The 12,723-nt window shown below is 41.3% G+C and overlaps 2 long non-coding RNA genes and 1 pseudogene across 13 annotated transcripts in view; 1 reads left to right on the top strand and 2 right to left on the bottom strand.

Moving 5' to 3' along the window:
* The window catches only part of LOC107196028, a 57,924-nt gene extending 46,879 nt beyond the window's left edge, over positions 1-11,045 (top strand). The window contains exons 8-9 of one of the 2 annotated variants that reach the window (XR_003047854.1): positions 9,629-9,711; positions 10,922-11,045. This is a non-coding gene — a long non-coding RNA (uncharacterized LOC107196028). Of the gene's footprint in view, positions 1-9,628 lie in introns of both variants that reach the window. The other variant, XR_003047853.1, reaches the window with a different exon arrangement.
* Positions 1-12,723, bottom strand: part of LOC102883931 — a 61,689-nt gene that overhangs the window by 24,818 nt on the left and 24,148 nt on the right. For 6 of the 11 annotated variants that reach the window (XR_001517338.2, XR_001517337.2, XR_001517340.2 and 3 more), the window contains 4 exons: positions 10,937-11,154; positions 7,131-7,258; positions 6,723-6,940; positions 3,314-3,519 (listed from right to left, as the gene is read on the bottom strand). This is a non-coding gene — a long non-coding RNA (uncharacterized LOC102883931). Of the gene's footprint in view, positions 1-3,313; positions 3,520-6,722; positions 6,941-7,130; positions 7,262-10,936; positions 11,155-12,286; positions 12,433-12,723 lie in introns of all 11 variants that reach the window. The other 5 variants (XR_003047843.1, XR_003047846.1, XR_003047842.1 and 2 more) reach the window with 4 other exon arrangements.
* LOC112484009 lies at positions 11,768-11,886 on the bottom strand (annotated as a pseudogene).

Below are 12,723 nucleotides of genomic sequence, written 5' to 3'. Positions count from 1 at the left end.
CCAGCCTCACCTTTGCAATATGTTTCAACACTTGTGTATGGGGTAAAGGATTGAAAGAATAGCAGGGAAAATATAGTTGAAAACTTTTAAGAAATTAATAATAATAATAATAATAATAATAATAATAATAAAAGAACGAGGTCTGTGCTTAATCCTCTTAAGGGTCTTCGCCCTGGCATTAGTCAGGAAGACTCCTAGCCAGTTAGCTAGATGCCCCCTGAGCCCCACTGTCTCCCAGGCGCCCAGCAAGAATTCTCGACTACCTGTAAATCGCCCGTTCTCACTTCTAAACACCCCACCGCCACCCCTTCTCTTCTCTCCAGAAATGTCTTGACATACCCAATGTTGCTTCACTATCTTTGGAATTTTCGTGCTTATATGAATTCCCCCCACACACATCTCAAAATTTGGATTTTCTCCTATTAATCTGTCTCTGTTAATTGGATTAGAAGAACTCGGAAGGTGGGAAGAAAGGTATTAATTATTTTCATAAGTTCATATTACCTTTTTACAAAATCTGTCATGAAAATAGCTTGGGTAATAACTAACTTTGAAATCATATAGAATTATTAAGAATAAATGGATGTAACTAAAAGGCTGATAAAGCTTTTCAGTGATAATAATTACATGATACCTATGTCCATGCTTAACCACAGCTTCCCAAATTCTTCTGGTAACTCTGAGGCAGGACCGGGCAAACTCCCCCGAGTCGGGGGAGACCAAGGCCTGCACTGAGAAGAGGGTTTGGCGGAGAGTGTGGAAAGAATTCTAGAAAGAATTCCACACACGCGCCGTCGTCGAGAGAAAAGAATTAGAAAAGGGGTGACGCTCCATAGAGCGTGGTCCCCTCTCAGAGGCAGGGGGTGAGAGGGACAGTGAGAGGCTGAGGGACAGACAGTGGAGACGAGGGCGGTGAGGGCGGTGAGGGAGACAGAGTCAAGGGACTGAGAGGGACTCGGAGGGACAGAGACAGTCGAGATGAAGGGAGCGAGAGACACTGAGAGGGACCCGAGCGTTTGGGAAGTCAGCGTTTGTCGTGCCTGTTCCCGACTTACGGTCCAGACTGTTTGCCCGTGTCCTCTGCTCTGGGCGCAGGGAGGACGGGGAGGTGGCATGCGGCCTGAACTGCTGCTGGCGGTTCCTAGTCTCGGCCATAGGGAATGAACAACATTTTGTGTAGGCGCCACTTCAAGACTCTCTTCCCTTCAGGGTGTGGGGAAGTGGCCGCCAGCAACCCCGGCAGGAATCCTTTGCTGCGCAGGTGGCCGGTGGCCGGGCTGCAGGGTGACCAGCATACTGCAGTCTCTGGATGTGGCTGATTTACCACTTCAGTTCCCTCAAGACGCTACCTTGAAACCTTAGAGTTTTCACTAAGTTAAACGATAACAATTATTGACTTTCTAGATATTCTGAAATAACACGAAATTCTGAAACACTTAATCTAAGTTCACTCACTACTGGCCTCTTAGTACAGAGAAGCTGACAGATGGATTCGGGTCTGTTAACGAACGGCCTTTTGCCCCACTAGAAGGATGCCTTCAAAACCCGTAACGTGCCTGCCGACGAAGGAGCCCGTTTCTGAGGATTATGAAATGCGTCCCCGACTTTGCCAGTCTGAAGAGCACTGAACTGCTTACTTTTAGTCGCCACTAGAAACTGAGGCTTCTCAGGGTTGACAATTCTACCTAAGGTAGAAAGAAACTATTTGCGGTAATAGAAGGAATGGGATATAGAGCTACGTCTTTGAAGGAAATTGAAGTGATTTGTGCTAACGTTGATGGCTTCAGAGTAAGGAAGAGGCAAACTGAAGGGGAATGGGGAAGCTGTAGATTCGGAAAGAAAAATCTTGAGGAAGTTTCACGTAGTTTAACTGAGTAAGACTGAAATAAATTTAATTAGGTAAATGAATTTAAATATCGAAAGCAAGCCCGGGTGTAATTAGTTCGGTTTTCTCTCCCTGCTGAATAGGGCAGGGTTTCTTGGACCTTTCGTAGGCCACTGATACTATGAAAAGTTCTCTACCTAGAAAGCAGATTCTGTTTTATTATAACAGAATATAACAACAGTCTTTTGTTGCGTCAATAAGGTCCTTGATTACTTAAGAACAGTCTTCTCAATCCTGAGAAGTAAAGTTATGCTATGCTAACCAGTATTTATGTTTGATGTCTCTTTTTGTCACTTTGCGTAAATGAATAATTCAATATTGTCTCATAATGATACGTGCTCTTTTCAGTCAAGGAGGGTTGACACACTTCCCAGGGTTCAAATTATAAAGGGGCAGAGGAGTGGGAGAGACAGAGACAGAGAGACAGATGGAGACACAGAAAAAGACTTTTTCTTAACCTAGAAATGGCTTTGGGTTGTTCCGATGGGACCCCGGAACACCTCAAAAGATGCATTTTCTCTTTACGAGAGAGAAATATTCAACTAAGCTGAGTTTGGTGTGTTGAAATTACATGGGAATCTATGTCAAATAAGGACATAGCGATGTTGTCTTTTTATACATATATTCCTAATAGTAAAGCAAATGTTCTGGAGCTTATACGAAAATCACCGCGAGTCTACAGAGCTAGGGCTGGGAGTGAGTGTGCTCCCTGTCTTCTCCAGTGTTCCGGCTCTCATGAGATCTTCCCGCTCGCCATCTTCCTCCTGATATGCTCGCCAAGCGCACTGATGTGCGTGTTAGAATCAATCGCAAAGGTTTTATGAGCATGGTAGACAGTCGGGAAGAGTGCACACTGTGAGGTGTATCCCCTGCTCTACACTTATGAAAATAATAGTAAAAACAAGACGACTTGACAATTTGATTTTTAAATTGCATTAGAACTTAAACTGTCTTAGAAAGTATAAAGGGAAGCATATGGCTGGCTGCCTTCTGAAATACTTGATGCCTTGCCCTATGGGAGACTGCAAGGAACACAGCTGTTTTAAAACTGTATAAGCAAGTCACTTAAATGTCAGTCGACTGAAAAATGTTTTCAGGTTTCCCCATTGATATGAAGATAGGAAATGTATACGGTCAGGGGTGTCTGATGGACAACGGTGTAGCTTATGATGGAGCCTGAGACGGAGCCTTCAGAGAAACTCGGATTGCTTGTGGCGGGCACTAAATGAATAGTCAGTTCGGTGCTCGTCTTCCGTGGGTGCATTATCATCAGACCCGTAACCATGTCATTTTAAGTTTTCTGTCCTCTACAGTCATTGTTTGACTGATGCTTTTTGCAAGTTTGACCTCTGCCACAGTGTGCTGTGCACGGTTCCTCAAACAAGCCCACTGAAGCAGCGAGTGGTTCTAGAGCATCCCCATACTCACGTGGTGGCCCACGACCATGACGTATGCGCTACTCCTCCCCGCACAGAGTTCGATGGCCAACGTGTCATTTTTCCCTTCGGATGCCTCTATCCCGAAGCTCATCTTTGGTGTCCTGGCTGACTCAACAACTGTTGGTTTACAAACTGGCCAGGAGCTTCCCAGGTGTAATCCGAAACTGGCCCCCACAGGAGGAGAGCAGGGAGAGACTGAAGAGGCAGATTAGAGATGACAGTTTTAATGAGCCTCTGGCAGCTAGAAAACGAGTAGCGTTCTGCACCCTCCCGCCGAACCTTAAAAGTTAGTGTAGAAGCCCTCACTGGGCTCTGTCACACGCACAGTCCGGGTCTCAACAGCACGTTTCTACAAGCCTGTCCCTGCGGGAGCTTCTGGGGCCAAGGCAAGCAGATGCACGTGCCAAGGACCAAGGATGGGGAGGCGGTGGGGGACCTCCAATTGCCCGGGTCTAGCTCGAGGGTCACCTGGCAAGTCACGTCTTCCCGATGGCCTCCCCCTATATCTTGCAATACATGATTTCAAATTTGCCTAGTATTATGGAATTTTTTTGGCAGTTTTCTGCCAAAGTAAACCAATCGATGTTATACACAAATCCTTTTATGGACAATTACTTCCATTCGTCCTAGGTAAATATGAAGGAATGGAATGACGGAATTTTACGGGAGTGTATTTTCCCTTTATGTTAAAAACTACCAAACAGTTCCCAACGTAGCTGCCCTGTTTTGCATCCTCAATAGCAGTACGGGAGAGTTCCAGTCACTTCGTATTTTCACCAATGTTGGTATTGTCTTTCCAATTCTTCACATTTTACTTAGACTGAAATAAATTATGCAAAATTAATTTCCTCATTAATATCAACAGGAATACTTTCCGTGCTGTCTCTATGAAAAACACAAAACGCTTATTTTTTGCAAGTTTTCTAGATATTGCTAATGAATCCAGATGAGGCAGTAGACACAGTCATCAAAAAAGCCAGAAGAAAACACACAAATCGGTTGTCAGTATCTCAGGCCTTTATTGAGCCTAAGACCTAGGCAGGCTCAAAAAAGGAATGTAAATATTAACGATCGAAGTTAACCAACAATAGCAGGCAGTTTCATTCAAATTGAACCGTAACTAGTTCTTTTACATTTGTTTGATAAAGACAAACCCTACAGTGCAATCAGAGTTGGGTGACCTCACAATTTTTCTCACTTTGTTAATATCCTTAACCGTCCATCACAAATTTTTAAAATTCTTAAAATACCTACTAGTCAATGGTCAATTGTGAGCTTTATTATTAAGTTTTATAGAATGTATTTCTATTGCATAGATTTACCACTTTTTAAAAGTCAATCGACCAGTTAAAGGACATTTAGACTGTTTTCAGGTTTGGCAGTAGCAAATAAAGCTTTTCTTTTTTTTTAATTTTGAAATTAAAAAAGTTTTCAGCTAGAGTGGACACTCGATATTATTTTATACTACTTTCAAGTATACTACATAATGGGTAGACATTTATGTACTTTATGAAGTGATCAAATAAAGCTGTTTTAAAAGTGAGAGCAAAGGTTTTCCTCTGAGAGGGGTCAGCGAGCTATGGCCTGAAGGCCTCATCTGGCCCATCACCTGTTTTGTGGCCAAAACACTAGCGATAGTTTTTACATTTTAAATGGCTGGAAAAAAAATTAAAAAATACTTCCTGACCCATGAAAGTGGTATGAAATTCAAATTTCAGTATCTGTAAAAGAAGTTTTGTTGGAACACAGCCATGCTCATCCAGTTATATCTTTTCTATAACTTATTCCATGTTACAATGGTGAGTTAAGTAGTTGTGGTAGAGACTACTTGGCCCACGATGACTAAAATATATACTGCTTGGTACTTTACAGGAAAAGTTTTCTAGACCCTTGTCTAAGATAAATACTCAGGAATGGGATTAGTGGCTCATACGGTAAATGTATATTTAACTTTATAGTAAAAAGCCAACTACTTAACTCTGCCATCGTGACAGCTGCATTTTCCTAAGGGCTAACGATGTCGAGCATGTTTTTATATGCCTCTGTCATTTGTGCATGTTCTTTCCAGGGTCTTTCAAATATTCTGCCAATCATTGGAGGTTGCTTGTTTCTTATGGTTGCTGTTTGAGAGTGTTTTCTGTGGTGTGCTTTAAGTGCATTGTTTGCTGCGTGTTGTGTAGACAGCTTTCACAGCCTATGAACCCCTGGAGCGGAAAGTCTCCGTCCTCACTGTGGAGAGCGACTCCGCCGGCTAGGCCAGTGCGCACGGCGCACACTGCCTGCCAGGCCCCCGAAGTTGCAGCCACGGTGACATCCACGGAGCTGGCTCCACCAGGGGTTCTCACAGAAGAGAAGACCTCCCGACTCAAGTCCCTGCTAAATACCTGTCTTTCCGACCTCAGACTTCTGCCGTTCCTGTGGCATCGGTGCCAGCATGTGAACTAAATGTTGTGTTTTCACAGCTGACGAGTGTACTAATGACGTCTTTGTCATTACCACATCTGAAAAGTCCACTAAACTCCCTGCGTGAACCAACTCGAAGCCTAGATGACCTGTTAAAACACCGGCTCAGTTCCTGGGGGGTGTGATGAAAAAAAACTGTCACTAATACTTGGACTATTTCACTTGTCTTTTTTTTCCCCTTTGCATATGCCTGTACTATTGCTGTGAACTGTCATGAATGAGGTCAACCGGTGACTAAAAGTGCCACCTCCATGCTGGTGAAGGCACTTACCACTCAGGTGAGCTCGCAGAGCAGGGGGTGCGTGAGACTGTAAGAGCCGGTGACGAGGGGCGGAGTGTGGGGGAGACTGTCCCACGGTGAGACTGCTGCTGGACCCGGAGCTGGAACCCACCAGAGTGGAGGCTGCTCCTTACAACGTCCCCAGATGAAACTGGCCGTAACGGATGCACACTGTGACATCCACCAGCGGCCTTCCCTCGCCTGCCGCTACACGCTGCTTCCTGGAACAGGACGCTGTCCTGACCCAAGCACGCCAAGTAATGTCCTGCACCCCGCAGCACTCAGCGGCTGGTGCCCGTGACTGTCGCCATCCCTCTTACCCTACATCATTCTCTGGCGCGTGTCAAGCGACACGGAGGACATCCAGTTCATCCTGCAGCCACACAGGGCACACTTCGTATGAGACTTTCCTTTAATGACCCCTGTCAATGGCCGGACTGCAGTGGCCTGCCCCTCTCATGGCCCTTCTCTGTCCTCTGCTTACAGACTTTCAGCCTGGGGCTTTTGCACGGGTCCGCATGTAGTAACAGTACGCATTCTAGGGACAGTCACCCATTCACACAGCTCAGGGGTGAGCCCAGGGCTGTGCAAGCAGCACGAGGTGTCACTTCCCCAGCTTCCGGTCTCCACACTCTCCCCAGTATTTTCTGGTTACCTGGCACTCCTATTTTTGGTCCTCGGTGATCAGTACGGTCCCTGGAGCCAAGTAGCGGAATGAGAGCGAAAACACGGAGGGTTGGCCTCGCCATCTTAGGACCGCAGTTCCTCGGATCGGAATGGAAACTTCCACTATCTCAGAATTTAGGGTCCTCTGGGCACCGTGTTCTTCTTGTCCTAATGACCTCTACTGGCAGCTTGGGATTGTCTTGAGGGCTGGGGTACGAGAAGATTGAATAGACGAAACGATCAGGAGGTTCACCCCAGCCTGACTTTACGAGTTCTCCTCCCACGGTTCAAATGAGAACTAGGTGCCATCTCCTGGATGTCCCCCAGTGCAGGCCAATGCTGACACCCACGGATTTAGTCCAGCCGGGAAGATGCCGAAGAAAGATTATGTACTCACGATGGATACAACGTCACGTGTCACCGCTGCTTCCCATTCCACTCGGTGTTATTTACTTTTCAGTCTTCCAACAGCTGTGTAGGTTTCACAGCTGCAAGTAATGGGCGAGGACAGGTGGAGGTGACTTGCTTCTTACCCGGAAATAAAACACAGTCAGACTTAAAGTTCTTACATTTTTTCTACTTTTACAGATCCTATATTTAAAGGTTCCTTGTAGACAGCATTCAGTTGGTTACTGTGCTTCGTTTTATCCATTTGAAAAATCTCTTTTAATTCATGGGTTTAAGACCATTTACATTTAATGCATGTATCGAAAAGCTGCTGTGTGGATCTGCATTTTACTATTTCTTTGTCTACAGTGCTGTTGTGTTTACTGGAATACATTTCAGTATTCCATTTTAATATATCTTTAGGTATCTGGGAATTTCTTTGTATAGTTTTCATAGTGGCTACCCTTCAGATTAAAACGCACGTGTGTAGTTTACAATCTTCTTAGTTTGAATATTTTTTAATGGGAGTCTTTAGGATTTCATACACATAGCATCATGTCATCTGGGAAGAGTGATAGTTTCCCTCTTCCTTTCCCATTTGGATGCCTTTTATTTCTATTTCTGGTACGAATCCTGTGGCTATACTATGTTGAGTAAAAGCAGTCGGAGACCCTTCTCCTTTACATTAGACTCACATGCATTCCAACCACAGCCAAGGAAAACTCCTCCGAAAATATTACTTTTGCTTTGACTCTTAATATAAAAGAACAAAATATGCTACTGAATTTGTACAGATATTTGACATTTTGAAATTTCTTTTATCCCTGACATTCCAAGTTTCCCTTTGGGATCATTTCTCTTCTGTTATAACTTTCTTCAATATTTTTTAGAGGTTTGCTGACTGCAAATTCTCTTAGTCTTCCTTTATTTCAAAATATTTTTATTGTAATAGCTATGTATAGTCCCAGATAGGAACTAGAGTAACAGGGGGAATCGCTTTATAAATTGCATAAATGCCAAAAAAAAATTAAAAATAAAAGAATAAAAGATCAAGAATATAACTAATCAAATGGCTATAACTAAATATCTATCAACAATCACTTTAAATGAAAAAGGATTAAATGTTCCAATCAAAAGATAGGTTGGCTGGATGGATAAGAAAACAAGACCCTTCCATATGCTGCCTACAAGAGACCCACTTGATCGAAAGACACACACAGACTGAAAGGGATGGAGAAGACGTTCGTGAAAATGGAAATGAAAAAAAATCTGGTGTAGCAATACTTACACTAGACAAAACAGACTTTAAAACAAAGGCTATAAGAAGAGTCAAAGAAGGACCCAGTGATCCCACTTCTGGGTGTTTATCTGAAGAAACCCAAAGCACTACTTCAAAGGGACATGTGAATCCATATGTCCATTGCAGCATTATTCACAACAGCCAAGATAAGGAGGCAGCCTGGGTGTCCATCAGTTTGTGAATGGATAAAGAAGAGGTGGTGCATATACACAATGGAATAGTAGTCCTAAAAAGAATGAAATCTTGCCATCTGCAACATGGATGGACCTGGAGGGTATTGTGCCGAGTGGAGTAACTCAAAGACAAATGTCATATGATTTCACTTACAAGTGGAGTCTAAAGAAGAAAATAAACAAACGAACAGAACGGAAACAAACTTATAGATACAGAGAACATTTTAAGGATTACTAGATAGGAGGGGGGTGGGGAGTGGGTGAAAAGAAGGGATTAAGAAGTAGGAACTGGCAGCTACGAAATAGTCACGGGACGTAAAGTACAGCATAGGGAATACAGTCGATAATACTGTAATAACCATGTATGGTGCCAGGTGGCTACTAGGTTTATTGGGGTGATCACTTCATAAATCATATAAATGTCTAATCACTATGCTGTACATCTGCAAATAAAACAAATATTGTATGCCAACTATTGCTGACAAATTAAACAATTATTGTTAAAAAATCTTTATTTACTTTCCTTCCTAAAGGATGTTTTTGCCGGAAATAAAATTCCTGCCTGACTTTTCTTTTTTTTTAAGCACTGCAAAAATGTTCTTCTACGGTCTTCTGGTTTCCATGGTCTCTGATAAGGGAATCCAGTTTTTCAAAGTTTTGCTATGTGTAACACATCATTTTTCACTATCTTATTTCAAGATTTGATGTTTGGTTTTCATCAGTTTAATTATATATATGGATGGGTTTTGGGTTTTTTTTTTTTTTAAAGCTTATTCTGTTTGGAGTATCCTATGCTTTGTGAATCTGTATTCAGGTCTTTCGATAACCTTGTTAAGCTTTTAGTAATTATTTTTAAAATATTTTAAAAATATTTTTAAAATATTTTTCGATAACCTTGTTAAACTTTTAGTAATTATTTTTAAAATATTTTTTATGCACTCTGATGACACAAATTTTAGAATTAAAAGCGTTGTTCCACAGGTCCCTGAATCTCTCTTCACTTTTTTTTCCAATGTTTTTCTCTCTGTTCTTCAGGCTGAATAACTGCTGTTGGTCTTTCTTCAATTTCGCTGATTGTTTTGACTCTCTCATCTCAGTTCTGCTACTGAGACCATCATGTGAGTAATTTATTTGCTTATTGTAATTTTAAGTTCTAAAATCCCTGTGTGGTTGTTTCTTATTACTTTTATTTTTCTACCGAGATACTCTGCCTGTCCATATTGAGCTTTTGTAATCTTTGCTTTCAAGTGAAAATTGGGAAGCAGGCAATTGCGAATTGCCTATCACATATTAGCATCTTATAGTAGATAAACTTATAAATACGCTTCAAATTTTTTAGAAGTATATTCTTCAATAATTTTTCAATGTGGCAGAAAGCATGTTTATCAACAGATCAAAATATGTTCTGTTTCTCTGTGATAAATTAAAAAGCCAAAAGAAGATAACTTAAACTTATACTTAGCATTTAAAGTTTATTTTATTTGGAAATTGTCTAGATATTCAATAAATATCCATTATTTAGTATAACTTAGTATGAACTCTGATCTCACTTATTTATTTAAATTGCTTATTTTTTAACAATTATGTTTGGATTAGACATTAAACAGTGAACCATTATCTTTTCCTTGCTGACAAATTTTGATGATGTGCCTGCTTTTATTAAACCACAAAACTGAAACTACCTTTTGTTTATTAAAGATTATCCCAGATCATGTAAACTTAAGAAACATTTGGCTTAGTTTTTATATTATTAAGAGTAAACCTGATTTTCTTAAGTCAATGAAATACAGCTCTTTACAATTTAATTTTGGCAATACGATTCAGAGATAGAAAAATCTCACATACCTATAACATATATACACAGACATACAGTCAGACAAATAGAGATCTTATAGTTTTGTTTTAAAAATTTTAGCCGTGTCTCAGGTACAAAACTCAAAGGAATAGCTGGATCCAAATCGTGTTTCTGGCCGATAGATTAGGTCAAATGACCTGCTCAAATGACCAGTCTTTTACTAAAGGTTTTTTTATTTGCATGCTGTAAGGATCCTTTTAGAGCTGTTTCTTCAGGCACTTTGTCATTTAGTAGCTTCTGCATATCACTGTCTCTGAGAGGTTTGCCCCTCAAAGCGGACTTATTAAGATAAAAGTTCCTCAAAATGGCCACTCTGATTCTAAAGTTCAGTAATTTTACCACAGAGACACATGGTCTTGTCCAAAAACCAGGTGGAACCCGTACTGGCCTTCAGATTCCCCGATTCATCCTAACTGCGATGGGTCTGTTTTCCAAGACACAGGGAATGACGTATTTTCATTCCTTTTGAACAGAATAGGGTGACTTACCCGGAAGCTCTAATAAACAAAAGCAGAACTGAAATCAAGTGGACACCATAAAGCTGGAGAGCTCGGCAGGCAGAGCAGAGATCAGATCCCGAGAGACTGCCACGCACACTCCGGGGTCGGCCCAAAGGGTAAGCTTTGTGCTCAGCAACATCTGGTCGCTCCCAGGTCTCACGGTCACTGGATGGGTCTTCGCTGGATTCCATTTCTGACACCATTAACTGTCAAATGTTCACAAACGACAGAAATAGAACCAGTAAGTCACCAAAGGAGTAATCAGTAAAGTTTTATTGTGCACGCGCCGAGCATATAGCTTCCAAACTGGGGGCACCGGGACGGAAACACGGCGTGAAACTCGGGGGGCGTAACGGACGGAACTGCTCCTTCTGTTTCCTCTTCCCGGAAGCTGGTTCTAATCAGAACTTCCACTGGTTTCCCTGCATCGACCTTGGGAAACAGCTCAAGCTCTGCTCATGATTTCCACAGGTATGAGCGAGAAACGACCCAGATCAAGTTAGTCTTGAACGATAAGCTAAACGAAGCTTTGTTTGTAAGTCTAAACTGGTTTGATCTGATCTGCCCTGGGAATTTTCAAGGCTGGTCTCTCTTCTTTATTCCAACAAACCTAACAGTTACATCCATATCGATACATGCAACATGTACAAATCTCCCCAAAAATGTGGATAACTAAAGCCAAAAGAAAAATGACTATATTTTATACTATTCCATTTTCATAATTTTAATTTTTTTTTTTTTTAGGCGAGCCAACCCTTGGTTGACCTCACAGACGGCAAGGACCTTGTCAGCTTACAATTCCTTATTTTTTATTTTTTACGCCTACAGCATCTGGTCTTCCTAGGTGGTCTCCCATCCAAGTACTAACCAGGCCCGACCCTGCTTAGCTGCCGAGATCAGATGGGATCGGGCTTGTTCAGGGTGGCGTGGCCGCAGACCACTTTCATAATTTTAAAAATGCAAACTATTATGTACTGAACAAAACACAGCTCAGTGATTACTACTGGATACATAGGGGTGTTGTTGAGGGGTGGCAGGAAGACATTACAAATGGACATGAGGAAACTTCTCCTGATGATAATGATGCTCATCATCTTGAATATGACAGTTTCGCATATGTAAAAACACATCAAATTGTACACTTTAAACGTATTAACTTTCTTCTATGTCAATTAAGTTCCATATCTATAAACCAATTCACGTGATACATAACATTAACAAAATAAAAAATAAAAACCGTAAAATCATCTCAATAGATGCAGAGAAAACATTTGACAAAATTCAATGGCTTTTTATAATTAAAAAAATCCCAATAGAGTCGGTATAGAAGGAACATACCTCAACATGATAAAGGCCATATATGACAAATCCACATTAACACCATACTCAGTGTTGAAAAGCTAAAGCTTTTCCTCTAACATCATCAGGAACAAGACAAGGATGCCCACGGCTACCACTTCCATTCGACACAATATTGTTAAGTCCTAGCAATGGCAATCAGACAAGACAAATGAAAGGCATCCAAATCATAAAGGAAAATGTAAAATTCTTATTATTTGCAGATGATATGATACTCAATATAGAAAACACTAAAAAACTCCACCAAAAACCTATTAGAATAAATGACTTCAGTGAAGTTGTAGGATACACAATCAATATACAGAAACCTGCTGAATTTCTATATACCGATAACGAACGAACAGAAGAAATTAAGAAAACAATCCCATTCACAACTACCTCAGAAAATATAAAATATCTAGGAATAAACTGAACCA

Source organism: Pteropus alecto, unplaced genomic scaffold (assembly GCF_000325575.1).
Source record: "Pteropus alecto unplaced genomic scaffold, ASM32557v1 scaffold587, whole genome shotgun sequence".
NCBI classification, from domain to species: domain Eukaryota; kingdom Metazoa; phylum Chordata; class Mammalia; order Chiroptera; family Pteropodidae; genus Pteropus; species Pteropus alecto.
Note: the sequence above shows the minus strand (reverse complement) of the source record. Positions and strands in the feature narration are given on the sequence as shown.